This window comes from Nipponia nippon, unplaced genomic scaffold, assembly GCF_047370975.1.
Source record: "Nipponia nippon isolate SJK-2023a ecotype South Korea unplaced genomic scaffold, ASM4737097v1 scaffold_19, whole genome shotgun sequence".
NCBI classification, from domain to species: Eukaryota; Metazoa; Chordata; class Aves; order Pelecaniformes; family Threskiornithidae; genus Nipponia; species Nipponia nippon.
Window position 1 is genome coordinate 9,658,603 of NW_028262335.1, and position 13,885 is coordinate 9,672,487.

The following is a 13,885-nucleotide window of genomic DNA, read 5'->3' on the forward strand; positions in this document are numbered from 1 at the left end:
GTGTACAAAATGGATATTATACCAAACCAAGCACAGTAAAGTTTATAAATCTGGCATTAAAAAAAAAAGTAACTTCCAGTTATAAATCATGAGTTACCAAAAGGGTCAGACGTTGGTTGAAATGACCAGGGCAATAAGACAGCTGATTTATGAGCCTTAGCAGGCTTGACGCAAAGCATCTGATATGAAATGCCCTTTTTTTTTTTTTTTTTTTTTTTTCCTTTCGTGAGATGGATGGATGTGTTGTGTTGTATTTGGGGTTCTTGTGCCAGAAAAAGTAAAAGAGAAGGGGATTTAAGACATCTAGTTAATTTACAAAGAGAATGTTAGGGAAGTTAAATTTTTTTTTTCTTCCTTGTAGCATTTCACATCTATTTATTTGAGAAGACCTCATCCAATGTTGCCCTAGAGAATTGTCTTGGCAGAGAAAGTACAGCTTCCATCTGGAGGCTTGCTTGGTACATATAAACTACTTTGGTTGATATTAAACGCAGGTCCCTCACTAGACTGGGAGACCCTTTTCCATTTCACTTATCTTCTCCTTCCCTCAGTTGGAACTAACTACTTAATTCTGTGTGAGCTAACTATTTTTTTTTCTCCCATGTTTGCCTTCTGCTTTTATTTAATGCTAACACAGTAGTTACCATATGTAATCTCATAACTTTAGTCTTTATTTCCCTCCATCTACCATATTTTGTCTTCTCTACTTACAATTTCATTTTTCATATCAAAGAGCAAGGACTGACTGGACTGATCCCTCATCTTCGTTCTCTGTGAAGCATCATATCCAACTGTATAGAGCTTTGAAAATAAGAAAAAGTTTATGACTTTAGGTGGTGAGAAGATTATGCCTGTTCAGGTTCATAATAAATTGAGGTTCGGTAATTTTCTTTCGTGCCTCTCTAATCAAATGTTTGTGCCTTCAAATGCTCTTCAAAGCACTATGAAATCCAACTAACATTACTAAAGTTCTTTCCCTATGCTGAAATTGTGTGAAATTGCGTGATAATTTTAAGTGGCAAAAGGAGTGAACTTATCTGCTTCCTTTTTCCTTTATGAACATTTCCTGTTGAAGATTAATTTTTATATTATAAATTCTGTGGTTCCTAGGACTAATATCATGTTAGCTACATCAGTCATGTAGAACAGATGTATTTCTGCTGCAGGTCTAATTCAAAGAGAGCATGCCCTACACATGCATGGTTAACAGCTTGTCCAGAAAAGCTGTGGGCTCTGTGAATCACAGAACGGTTGAGGTCGGAAGGCACCTCTGGAAATCATCTAGTCTAACCCCACCTGCTCAAAGCAGGGGCAGCCAGAGCAATTTGTCCAGGAGTGTGTCCAGTCAGGTTTGAATAGCTTCAAGAATGGAATGGGACAGAATTTCAAAACTAAGCTTGACAAGGCCCTGAGCATCCCCATGTAAGCTCAAATGCTCTGCTTTGAGTGCAGAAGTGGCGAGTGGGAGATGTGAGAGAGGACCCTCAGAGGTCCTTCCAACCTAAACTTTTCTATCATCCTGTGTGTACAGAGAGGTCTAGTACTGACTTACAGAACACATGCTGCAGGTGTCTGAACTACAAATCCTGTTTCGCTGAAGTGAGTGGATATGACAAAAGAATTTATCTACAGAATTAACCTAATACATTTTATATGCCTCTTTCCCTGTGCTTCCCTACAAGAGAAATAAGTAGCTAGAGAGGAATTCTCTCTCCTCATCTGAGTCATCCAACTCTTCATTCCAAAACTGCAGACAGTAATTAGGTCTGATTTGACGCATGATCTCATTGTTGGTGCTGGATGCTCTGTACAAACGTTTCTCCTTCAGTGAACTATCAATGACAATGGTACTATCAATATTCACTCTGAGCATCCTCCAAGGAAAGCTAATGAAGCAGTCATCACAAGCAACTTGTGTCCTTTGTCTTCTCTCAAGGAACACTCAGCCTCTTAGAGCCATCATGAAGTGCGTCATGTGGAAGTTGGGCAACTTGCCCACAGCTTATTGCCTTTACTCAGATTTGAAGTTGTCACTTAGACACTCTTTTCTCTACCAAAATGTCAAAGGCATTTTCCTCAGGGGACAGTGCACGCGTCATCATGCAAAGCAAAGAAACAGCTCATCCTAAACAAAGGCACAAAAGCCTGAATACATGGGTGAGGGAAATAAATTTGAATTACACTTTGAAAACTTGGAAATTGATTTGCAAGAAACCATTTTAATTTTTATCAAAACTACTATTTTGTGGGAAAACTAAGTTCTTGTTTATGCTAACAGACTTTATTTCAAGTGCTTGTTTAAAATAACAGGGCAGCAGTAGTCCAGATAAATTACTGAGCAAACTCTGAATAGTAAGTATATGTTACCCTGTCATAAAAGATCATCCTTAATTATCAGAAGAAACAACTATTCTTGATTTAAAGTGATGGCTCATGAAGAATAAGTTGCTATAATGAAGTCAAGAAAACTTAAAAAAAACAAAACAAAAAAAACCAAAACCAACCAAAGTCACCCCCAAAAATTATCCACCTTCTGATAAAATAGTAAGGATGAAATCTAATCTATAACACAAAAGTTCTTTCCCCTGTTTTAAAGTGCTTTATGATAAGTAAGCATGAGTTGTTATTTTAGTCAAGTGTTGTGACAGTTGGCAAAAGCAGGAATTTCAGAGAAGACATGATTTAGCAGTATCATTTGTATGTGGGACTTTTTCCTAGGATATAACTTCTGGTGTAACTTTTTGGCTTAAATTTAGTTTGCATGAAGAGACATGTGCAGTAGAATGTTTTTGTATTGACACTGTAATTGTGGATAAGCTTATTATTATATAAATGTCCAGCTCTTCCTTGAATTTTACTAGAATTTTTGACTTAACATCTTGTTTCAATGAGTTACACATGTTGGCTGGTGTGAGAGAAAAAATATTTGTAGTGTTATTTACTTCCCTGCTAGGGTCTAGCATATCATTTAGAGTGCATGGCGTTTTTGCTTTGCTGTCACTGTCGGTTTAGCAGATATCTATCCTCATTAACACCTAAGAAGTTAACTTTAACTTAAAATTTCTTACTTTAACTAATTATTCAGTTTCATAACATGATTATTAGATCTTTTTTGCGTACTAAAATAGCTGCCTTGTGAGATCATATGTGCAATAAGGGTTTTTTTTCCCGGCCACTAGCTTGCATTGCCTTATATATACTCTGCATTTTAGAGTGTACTGAAGATAGCCTGTTGGGACGCTCAGCGGATCAAAGGAAAAAACTAACCATAACTTGGGCACTTGCTGTGAACTTCCTTTTTTGAAGATGCTTCTTCTGCCCACTGTGTGCAAACCGTAAGGCAGCATGTGGTGTATGTTCTGTGTAACCAAATGGCACTATATGGTGTATTTGGGCACGCACAGTGATATTTCTGAATTTCTCTTAATCTTATGAAAGATCTCTGAGAGGTTCTGACCTAGGTTTTCTTGTTCTGTGGTGGGCTGAAGGTGCTCAAGTGAGTTTGTGTGTTTAACTGAACACATTCCTCTGCGCAAATGAGGATGGCATGTCCGTAGGCCTTTCTGAAGATATTTTATTTTGCTACAGAATTGGCAAGTGGTCTAAAAATTCTCTAGTACAGGATCACACCTGCCAAAACATTGCTCCTTTGTAGTATAGTTTCCACCAGTTTGGGGGAAAAAACCCCTCTTGATTTTTGGCCCTGCTGGGCTGGCACACTGTAGTCTGGGTATATTCTCCAAGTGAAGCTTGACAAACTGGTCCTCAATTCCCCTGTCCTCTCAGCACTGCAGGATTAGCAGGCTGAAGCTTCACACTGTTTGACGTGAAGGAAAGTAAGTCTGGCATGACTGGAGCTTGGAAATATAGCACATTGATATCTTAGGGGAATCAGATTCTGGATAATGCAGTCACAAATAGAGGAGCAGAGACCAGATCTTGAAGTAAGGTTTCTTCCACAAAAAATGTAATGGAACTAACTATGCAATTATAGTTTATTTTTAAAACTGCAATTATGAGAGCAGACAGTATAAGGAAAGAGAGGAACGCCTTTGCAGCAAGAATGGAACTTTCTCTTTACCTTTTTCCTGCTCTCCCAAGGTATCCCAAATAATCTGTTCAGCCCTAATAAGCAATTATAATCTGGACAAAAGCAGAATAATAACTTCTTTATCTCATTTTTCTGGTCAGTGCACTGCACAGAAAGGAGTACAAAGCAACCTTGCTGAAAGGCATAGGCTGTTAGTCAGTGACTGCCCACACTTACACACTCATTTCATCAGTCCCAGCTATAGAGCAAGCTGGACACTTCGACTCATTTTCTTCGGAGGTGCATTCCTGCTTCTGCAACACTGCTGCACTTGGAACCAGTAAAAGTTTACAATTTGGGCTTCTTTGTTGCAGAGTCTGTTGTGAGGCATTTTCAAGGTAAAGTACTGGGTTTTCAGAGACCTTCCAATCACCCAGAGTAGTCCAAATCAGCTCTGATCCTAGACACAGTGCACCAGTCCTTTCCTTCCTGGTGTGGGGAGCATGACAGGAGAGAACTGTTGAGAAAGAACTGGGATAGGTGAATACATTTTTCCTATTTGGTTTTCTGAATAGGGCTAGATTAACTTTTGGGTGGCTGTGTTTTAACGGTTAGCCATTGTGCCTCGACCAGTAACAGGTACCTCATTTTTTCAGACTACATTTCAAAGAAAAGAAACCTCTCTCTGCTCATGCTGGCTTCGTGCCTGGGTGGGTTTAAGCGAGCTGATAGAGGGATTGCTGCCCCGGGAGGTGGCGCTGAGAAGCCTCCTGAAAAAGGCCGGGGTGCTCAGGGAGCAGGCACTAGGGCCCAGTCCACTGGAATGGGCAGTGGGGTACAGGCTTAGGACTTAAAAAAGGTAACTAAATTGGGGAAAAGGAACTGTGTGGTGTTGGTTTTGATTTGGTTTTGGGTTTTTCTTTCCATTTTTCTCTTCTGAAAAAGGTTTTATTTCTCTTTCCTTCTTGCATACATGTACATTTCTCAGCTAAAGAACTCTCTTACCTTTTTTTGAAGAATGATTAAATAAGGTCAAGGGATTTTTACTCTGGAGGAAGTATCCATACAGTGTATTCCTTAGACATTAGTTTTTCTTGAGTAGCTTCACTGACAGGACTCAGCATCACTGCTGGTATTGAAACTGCATCGGAAGCTTGGTCTACTAAAGAGCACCACAACAATTCTGTGGATCAAAGTAAAGCAGACAACTGGGTCAGGACAGAGTCTTCACTCTGAATGGTTCTTGCATGAAGAGTGGTATGATCTGCTCTGCTTTCTCATTTACTCTAACCATCTTTTTACTTCTCCTAATGCCTTTGCTGTCTTGGCATTTCTAGAAGCAGTCAAGGCTTCTTTTCTTGTTAAGAAGCTTGGAAGGCCTGCCTCTGCTATCTGCTTTAGCTCTCTGAAACCACAGCTAAAGCATTTTCTGCAGGATTTTGACCTTCATGGGGCTTGTATGTAGCAGCCCCTTTGTTAGTCCTTTCTTACACCTTCTCCCATTCCATGTACTAGTTTACCTTTCTTCTCCCTTCCTGCTTGTGCTCTTGTTGTATTCCTGGCACTGTTCCTCTGTCTGCAGTGCTCAGCCTTGTCTGTCTGTTTGCTATAGGTGGAAGTGTAGGGAGTGGAAAGAAAGAAGGAGCTTTTAAAGGGAGGGCTCGGGAAGGTGCTTGCAGGACTCAGTCCGTGTTTCGGCCTCGGCACAGGACCATGGACAGGGAATGGAGGGTGGCACTGGGTGCTGCTGGAGCCCTTGTGGCTGCATAAGCACAAGGGAGTTGCTTGTTGTATTTATGGTGTATCAGCTAAAGAATATACCGAATAAAGCTTTTTTTTTTTTTTTTTTTTTTCCTAATTGTCTTCTAGTTTGGTGAGGAAAATGGATGTCCTCAGCAAGCAGACCTATGGAGTTTAGCATTGCTTCCTGTTCCCCTCCATCCTTGAGCACATAAGCTTGTTCACATCTCTGCCTCCCTGCGGCTCTGGTCTCAAGAGATCCTAACTTCCAGTCAGCCTTGGTCCTGTCCCTGCTGGTCTATGTTCCTAGGTTGTCCGATAGCATCTGTAGGGATGAACTTTGCAGTGGGGAACAGTTGCCAAACTAAATATCCAGTAATGTTGCTATATTTGTTCTCAGGATGATTAGCTTGCATGATTCCCATCAGCTATGGTCCTTTGTAACTGCAAATACAGTGTATCATGTTGATAGCTTTTTTTCTGCAAGTGTTTAAATAACTGGTAGGAACCAAATACTACTTTTGGTATATTTTCTAATAACAACATTATTCAGAAATCAGTTTTAATTTGGATAGGCATTGAAATGGAACCCTTGTTCATTGTAGACCTGAAGAGCATGAAGGAATAGCTCTGAGGACAAGATAATAAAAACTATAGGTTGATATATATCATGACATTGCAGGGAATTCTCATTAAACTGCTAGATCATTTCTTCTACTACTGTCCATCACTATACTATCTCAGCACAGATCATACAACTTTTGGTTTATTATGATTTAATTAAATCAATTTTTGTCTGTCTGCCAGAGCAAAAGCACAGGCTGGAGGCCTTGAGCATGGCATGAAGGTGCGTATGTGGTCTAGGGGATATACCATGGAGCAATACTCGCTGAGATAGTTTGGGGGATTTTCTTGGAGAGAAGGAAGCAAATTTTGTGCATGCTATGTGTCTGTAGCAGTTTTTGGTACAAATGATGCAAACAGCCATGCTTGATTCTTCTCTCAGAGGCAACTGATTTGCTACAAACCAAAGCCCACAAATGCACAAGCTTATGTTCACCATGAGTAATTAGGTAGCATGATTCTTTAGAAAAACAGCCAAACGCAACGCAGGCTTAACAGTACCCTTCTATCTGTATATATTGCAGTACAGACATACAGACCTTACTAAACATAATTGAATTATTACCTTTTGGGTTGGTTGGTTTGTTTGTAGTACTATATAATAACCTGCCTTTTTCTGCAACTGCGGATCGCGTGTACCTTGTATTCCTGTATATTCACAGTAGTTTTTCTATGCTAGGGTATCTTTGTATCTTTGGACTTTTGGCTAAGTACTGTTGTTATATAGAATATATGTATATTCATAGTTTTATCAGCAGTAGATATTATATTTTTCTTAAACAACAGCACAGTCTTCCTGAGGTTTAATTTAGGTTGTAATAAGAAATTATCAAGCTAATCCTGCTGCAGAGCTAGGTGACTGCTGCATACTATGACATTTTCACTCTTGTTCTGTTCTTAAGCTTAGACCATTCATTATTTTTTGTTAAGTAGATCACTGAGGGTTTTTCCATACAAATCGTTGTCCTGGAGCCTGCCCACACAGACATCTATACAGCTGAGGATTTAAAGAAATGGACTTCAGCTTTAATATTTCTGTCTCCTAAGACTTCAAATGCAACTTTTTAAAAGATAGTACTACTAATGTCAAAAAGGGAAGCAGCAATACCCTGCTGGTTCTTTTCTTAATAGTTTGGATGATGGGGTGGGTGGGCAAGCCAGGCTGTTATCTTGTACCTTTTCTGGCTCAAAGTAAAGAAGTGCAGAAATACAAAAGCAGCAAATTGCAAGAGATGGATGAGGCATAAGAGCTGTCTTCCAGATTTCCCTGCTTGAGACTACTTCATACTCTGTTAATTGCACAGTGCTCTGCCTCATTAGTTTCTTGTTACAAACCATTTTATCGGAAACTTATTAAGATTTTGCTGTCTCTGAAGATGGTGCCCTGTTTCATTATCTAAAAGAGCAAGAGGATAAGGTCTTGCATCTACGGTGGGGATGGAACAAAGGCAATTTTGTCAGAGGTGTCCTTATGCTTTTCTTTATTTTTTCTGTCCAGATTTTCACATTTGGTGTACACATGTCCTTCCTGGTTTTACCACAGAGGCTTAGGATCACTTATCACTCTAATATCCACAACTGATATTAGAGGACAAATTTCAGGTAGTTCTGTAGAAGTTCAGTGCGTGGGCAGGAACCACTGACTAATTAAAGAGGTATCCTAATAATCATTGGCATTTAACTGTCGTACTTAGCGTAGGCAGTAAATGAATGGCTCACAAAAGCAGACTTTAATTTTTTGCTTTGCTTTCCAAGTGCATAATCCCTTTAATCCTTCACTACTTGGAGTTTTTCTCTTAATTAAATGGAATCTCTGCAGGCTCGGTGATTCACATTTCAGGACAAATACGTATACTTAACAGGGGAAAAGTTGGCATGGGTCTCACTGGGCAACTTGAGGTTTAAAGCAGTTCTTTCAAGGTTATTTTGTAAATGAATGTGTGTTTCTTGGCAGTCAGCCATGTGGAATCTTCCCTTCACTGTTTAAGAGATGGAGCCCAGTTTGTCAAATAATTCCCGCTATGAGCGTTAACTGATTTTCTCTGTGATGACTGACTGACTTTATGACTGATCTTGACTAGAGGGGAAAGCTGTCCCTGGGGATGGGAGTGATCAACAGGAGTAGGAATTAACAAAGGTGAAGGAAGCAGATATTGGATCTTTGTCTTCTGATTTGGCAAGTTGAATGTTTGTTGCTACGCTGGAACTAAGGAATGGGAGCAAAATCCTTTTTTCTGCAAGAATTCCCAAGGCGGATTTACGATACAAGTTCTGAAGAGCAGTCACTGTTTAGCCTGTTATTCTTATTCCTTTGCTATGTATGCATTTTTTTATGAGTAAGGCTTGTAACAGACAGGACCAGCTGGTTGCTGCTGTGCAGAGTCTGCAGAAGAGATATGGAAATAAGAAAAATGCACCTGTGCATGGAAGCATATGGTTTCCATGCTTGGAAGAGTGGGTTTAGGACCTGTATCACAAGGAAAGGAGGTATATCTGATGTGCTCGTTCTAGCACAGTCCTGTCTTTTCTCTTTATGGTCTTGCTGCCAGCTGTGTAGTTCCTTTCTTCTAACGTGCAGAAGAACTATCTGGTTAAGAAAAACCCTCATATAGCAGGAGGTGAAGGTCATGTGAGACCAGGAGAGGAGATGCTGCAGAGCTTTGCAATGAACAACACTCAAACTAGCTTTTAGATGCCCTTTATGTTCCTGCCCTCATTCCATCCATTTTTCCACTAGTCCTTGTGACAATCCTCCTTCCTTAAGCTGGAGAGGGTGATGGGGAGGTATTTCTGGCCATTTGTAATGGCTCAGCTGTATTCTTGGCCTTTTCAGCTGAGGATTTACAAAGGCTTTACAAAGCCTAGAGCATGGATATGGTATCCCATCCCAGCACTTGTGTAGCTTTTCTAAAAATCCTCTACAAGACAAGCAGGAGTTACACTTAGAAGGAAATAATCCATTGCCAGCCACCATCTGTGGAAGTAAGATAGTGCTGGAAGCCTCCAAAGCTGCCTTCATTTACTACTCGTTTCTGCCACCACACTAATGTTTTATTTACGTGATGATCTCTGTGTCATTAGGAATGACTGGAAGAAGGTGCAGAAACAGTTATATAAGGTGGGATAATTAGTACTACCACAGCACAGTAAATCATTTTCCTGTTCTGTAATTCCCTGAGGCATATTTAATCACTCTTGAAAAGCACATAAATACTACATGTTACAGCCTCACTGTTCCACGTGAGAAGTATTCTGATCACAGCCTACCTTACCGATGAGTGCAGACACAGTGACATGCAATGACAAGAGAATATGTTACTGTCATATCCACTGGCTTCCTGAGTGCCTGTTCGGATTTCTAAATCCTTTAACTCTCAAGTTAAAGAAAAGAACAGCAGCTTCCTTTTCTCTTACTAGAACTCATAAGTTTGAGGGAACCATTGAGCACTTTCTGTGGTTACACCTCTACTTCTATAAGGTAATACACTTATTGAGGTGTACCACAGCAAGTCAAAAAGATGTATTATTAAGGGTGGCTGTAACACTGATAATGCAAATCAGGGGAAAAAAAACCTCTTTGGCCTTCTGATGAGATTGTAGCTTGATAACTGTGGTGCTGAACTGCAACTCCTCTGGAATCAATAATGTTTCCTCCCACCACTCCTTTCATATACATGTTCACTGTATTTTCCATTCTAGTTTACGAAAAATACATTATGCTTTAGATACTTCAGTAAATTCTGCTTTAGGCCTGTATGTACATTTTCTTTAGAATTGTGTTCTACTCTTTCAAAGTTGCTCTAAAATTTGTATAAAGGTGCACTGAGTAAAGGTAGTGTGATACTTTTTTTTTTTTTTTTTGCCTGCTTACAGGCCTGTATAGTGTTCTCTTCAGATTAAATTGTTTATACTTGCTCTAAATGGAAAGTATCAAAATACGAATGCTGTGAATATTAGAAGGATTTTTTTTTTAATAGAAACATTTCTCAAGTCTACAGTGTTGTAGGTAAAGGCAAATTGTCTCTTTCACCACTCCATCCACCTTCCTCTTTTTTTCCAGAATTGCGTTTGTTCTAAACCTGCTGAAATGCTTGTATACAGGAGAAAAGTGAGCTAACGTAACGTAAGATTTGGTTGAAAACTGACTTACATGGATAACTTGGACATTTTATTTCAGTTTTGAAATGGCTTGTTTCAGTTTGGATTATGTAAGCTGAGAGTAGATTTAACAGGTTTAAGATACACTATGATAAGTCATCCTTAAATTGAAGTAGGTGTCTTTGTACAGGGTATTGCACTTGGTAAATCAAATAAAACCTCATTTATTTTCTTAATGAAAACAGGTTAGACAAACAGGAGAGATTTTCCCTGATTTCGGTGGGTGTTCAGCTGGTGTTTTTTTCATTAAAATGTAATCCAGTTTGCTTCAGATTATCGCAGGAGTAGTCTGCTGCTTTAACTGGCAGGAACCCAGGATCTAGAAGGTGAAAGGAAACATAGTAGGTGATATCATAACAAACCCTTGCCAACTGAGGTTAGAGGGAATTTCCATTTTCTTTGTAGATGGTATTAAAAGTTCTTATTTACAGTGAGGGCAATGATGGTATCCAACAGCCTTTTTCACACCAGTTCCAGGGATAGAATGATGCTCAGCCATCTGTTCCTGACGCACAGCTAACACAAAACCTGTGGGATGGAGAACCTCCTTTGACAGACTCTGAAGAAAGCACTGTATCGGGGAAGGCTTGTTCGTAGCTGAGAGAGGAACTGAGTTAACACTTGGCGATAGAATAAGACTTTGTATAATTTTAATAGTGAAACTTACTTTGACTTTTTATCACCTGTTTAAAATACAAGCAGAGTGGTACAAGTTGCCTGCTTAATACTATTTCCTATGTGTTAAATCTCTTCAGAGTGGACCATCTCCTGTGGAGGTTTTTGCATGGTTAGTGTTAGTATCAGAATGACTGTCAGAGAAGACTATGCTTCTATCCTATGAAGGATCTGATAGAAAGGCTGAAAATAAGAAATCATATTCTGCTTTTAAAAAATGATATGATGTTTATATGTTTGAGAGGAGCTATTACAGTTTCCAAGTCTCTATCATCCAGAAGTATCAGGCACAGAAACGCACAAGCATGCCTGTAGAAGAGAGGGAGGTGAGAGACAGAAAACCTTTCACTATCAACCTTTTGCTTTCCTTAGCCACACAACTCTTGCAAGAAATTATGAAGCCAAGACATGTGAAACACAGTTTTAATTACTGATGCCAGTAACTGTGCCAGGAAATGGTGCTGGTTCTGGAAGCGATAAAAAAAGCAGCAGGTTCCCCTACTTAAACTTATCTTTAAAGAGGATTTGTCTCCTTTTTCCATGCCTTCAGAACTCTGCCTGACATCACCCAGGCCTCGCACACAGTCTGGCTAAGAGGACACTTTCTGACTTCCAAGAAAAACAAATGGAAATGCAAAAAGCTTGCATCTGGCCTGTTACCTCATCCTCAGCCACCTGGGCTGCTTGAGAATCGTCATGGCATTCCCTATTCCTTTTTGCTTGCTACATAATAAATTAAAAAGACTATTGAGAAAAGACACATTCACAGAAAGCAGACAACACTTTGAGCTCAAACAGTTAGACGGACTGATCTGCATTATTTCTACATAAACTGACAAGTTTCTTCAGGTATTAAAGAATCTGTGTGTTCAGGAAAAGCTCCCTGTGAAGCCAAGATGCACGATGTATCAATTATTTGTCATCACCAAAAAATACTTCTTCTCCACAGCCCTGGTTTTGAATTATGGACAGTCAGGCTTTACACCTTCCTTCTGCCTTAATTACCAATAATCAAAGATACACAGAGCCGTTTCTTCCCCTTCACCCTTGCTGGATGAAGGATTTTACAGTGCTCAACATGCATGCAGGAAGGCTGTCATCTGTGTTAAGAAACAGACAAATTCAGCTACAAATTCTGTGCAGGAAAGCTAGTAGAAGCTTAATTCTGATGACAATGTTTCTTTCAATCTAGTCATTGATGATCCCTAAATCTTACTGTGCAACATTTTTACAAAAGCTTGGGAAAACAAAACATTCAAAAAATTGCATGTGGCATCCTGAATTATTTAGATCAAATGCCTACACCATTTCTGCTTCTGACACTTGTGTGGTAGCCACTTGTCAACTAGCTATCTGCACATTATCTAGCTTCAACTAAAGTTTTATTAGCTGCTGTGGATTTTTTCAGAAGACAAGAATAATTTTAAAATGAAAAAAGAAGTTAGAAATACATGGCGCTTTTGCAGATGCAAACTTCCGAACAAACTTAACTGATCAGTCTCCCCGTTGCATTTCCATAACATACTGCCAGAAATGGTTTTACAGCTCTGTCTGCTACATGCATAATGAAAAGGAGGATTTAAGCAAGTTCTTTAGTACTTTTAAGTAAAAATATCTATTTACATGGGGTCTAGAATATGAACAAGCTTCTAATACATTTGTTCTGTGTGATCACAGTGAAGACAAATGACAAAACACACAATGAATTTATCTTCAAGGAAGTGCATGATTCTATGGCTATAATTTGAGATCTTTATAGAAAGCCACAATTCACAGAACTTGAATGTTGTATAAATCTGAAAACTGCTAAACACTCCAACTATCTTAGTATTTACAGTACTGCCTTTGTTATGAACTGTAATGTCCTGCTCTGGTGCTTAGCAGCAAAACAGATTAATTCACCTGTATTTCTTTTCAGTTCTGTGATGACCACATAAGATACAGCACAGCTGCCAAGGCATTCTGGTAGCAAGCAAGCAAGCGCTGCAGTCTGTAGTGTAAAAAGTGCCCTGGTCTTCCTTTGGCATTTGTACCATGATTTATTTCACTTCTGAAAATAATGTATCTTTCAGTCTTTGCTTTCAGGGCTTCTTGGTTCTTATTTATAAATATGCCTGCTTTGTAGATGTAATTGAAGTATTTCACAGAAGTACAAACTTAGCCAGTCTCTTGCTTTGCTTCTGTGGCCAGATGATGTGTGCTGTTATGAAATGCAAGCGTATCGGCATACGTTTGACAACAAATTCTTGGGCCAACAAAATCTGTTTTATCATTAATTCAGGCTTCTGCATTCTCAAATGACAGAAGTCACAGGTAGAATTATCCACATAATCCTTTGAATGAAAAGAAGATTGCTCCTGACATTTTATTCAGCATGTATTTTCTTTCTGTGAATGACTATTCCTTGAAACAGTCCAGAAAGCCAATTTTGGTGTCAATGTGTCCCTTATTCTCAGGAATCAATTTGCCCTTTTTTAGGATTTTTTTTTTTTTCTCCACAGGCTTTGTTTTGATTCATGGGAATTTTATGCCACCCCTGAAGCTTCAGTATAAAACAGCAAAATCAAACTGTCTGGAAAGTGTTGTAATGAGCACCTCATTGTTCAGTAAGTAGATTTACTTCTGCTTCAGGTACAAAAAAGGAAAATAAGGGTTTTG

General features: G+C 39.2%; 1 protein-coding gene across 2 annotated transcripts in view; it reads left to right on the top strand.

Moving 5' to 3' along the window:
* The window catches only part of PER3 (period circadian regulator 3), a 47,076-nt gene that overhangs the window by 31,466 nt on the left and 1,725 nt on the right, over positions 1 to 13,885 (top strand). For both annotated transcript variants that reach the window (XR_015704361.1, XR_015704360.1), the window contains one exon: positions 13,729 to 13,833. The gene's annotated coding sequence lies outside the window, so the exon portion shown is untranslated. The remainder of the gene's footprint in view (positions 1 to 13,728; positions 13,834 to 13,885) is intronic.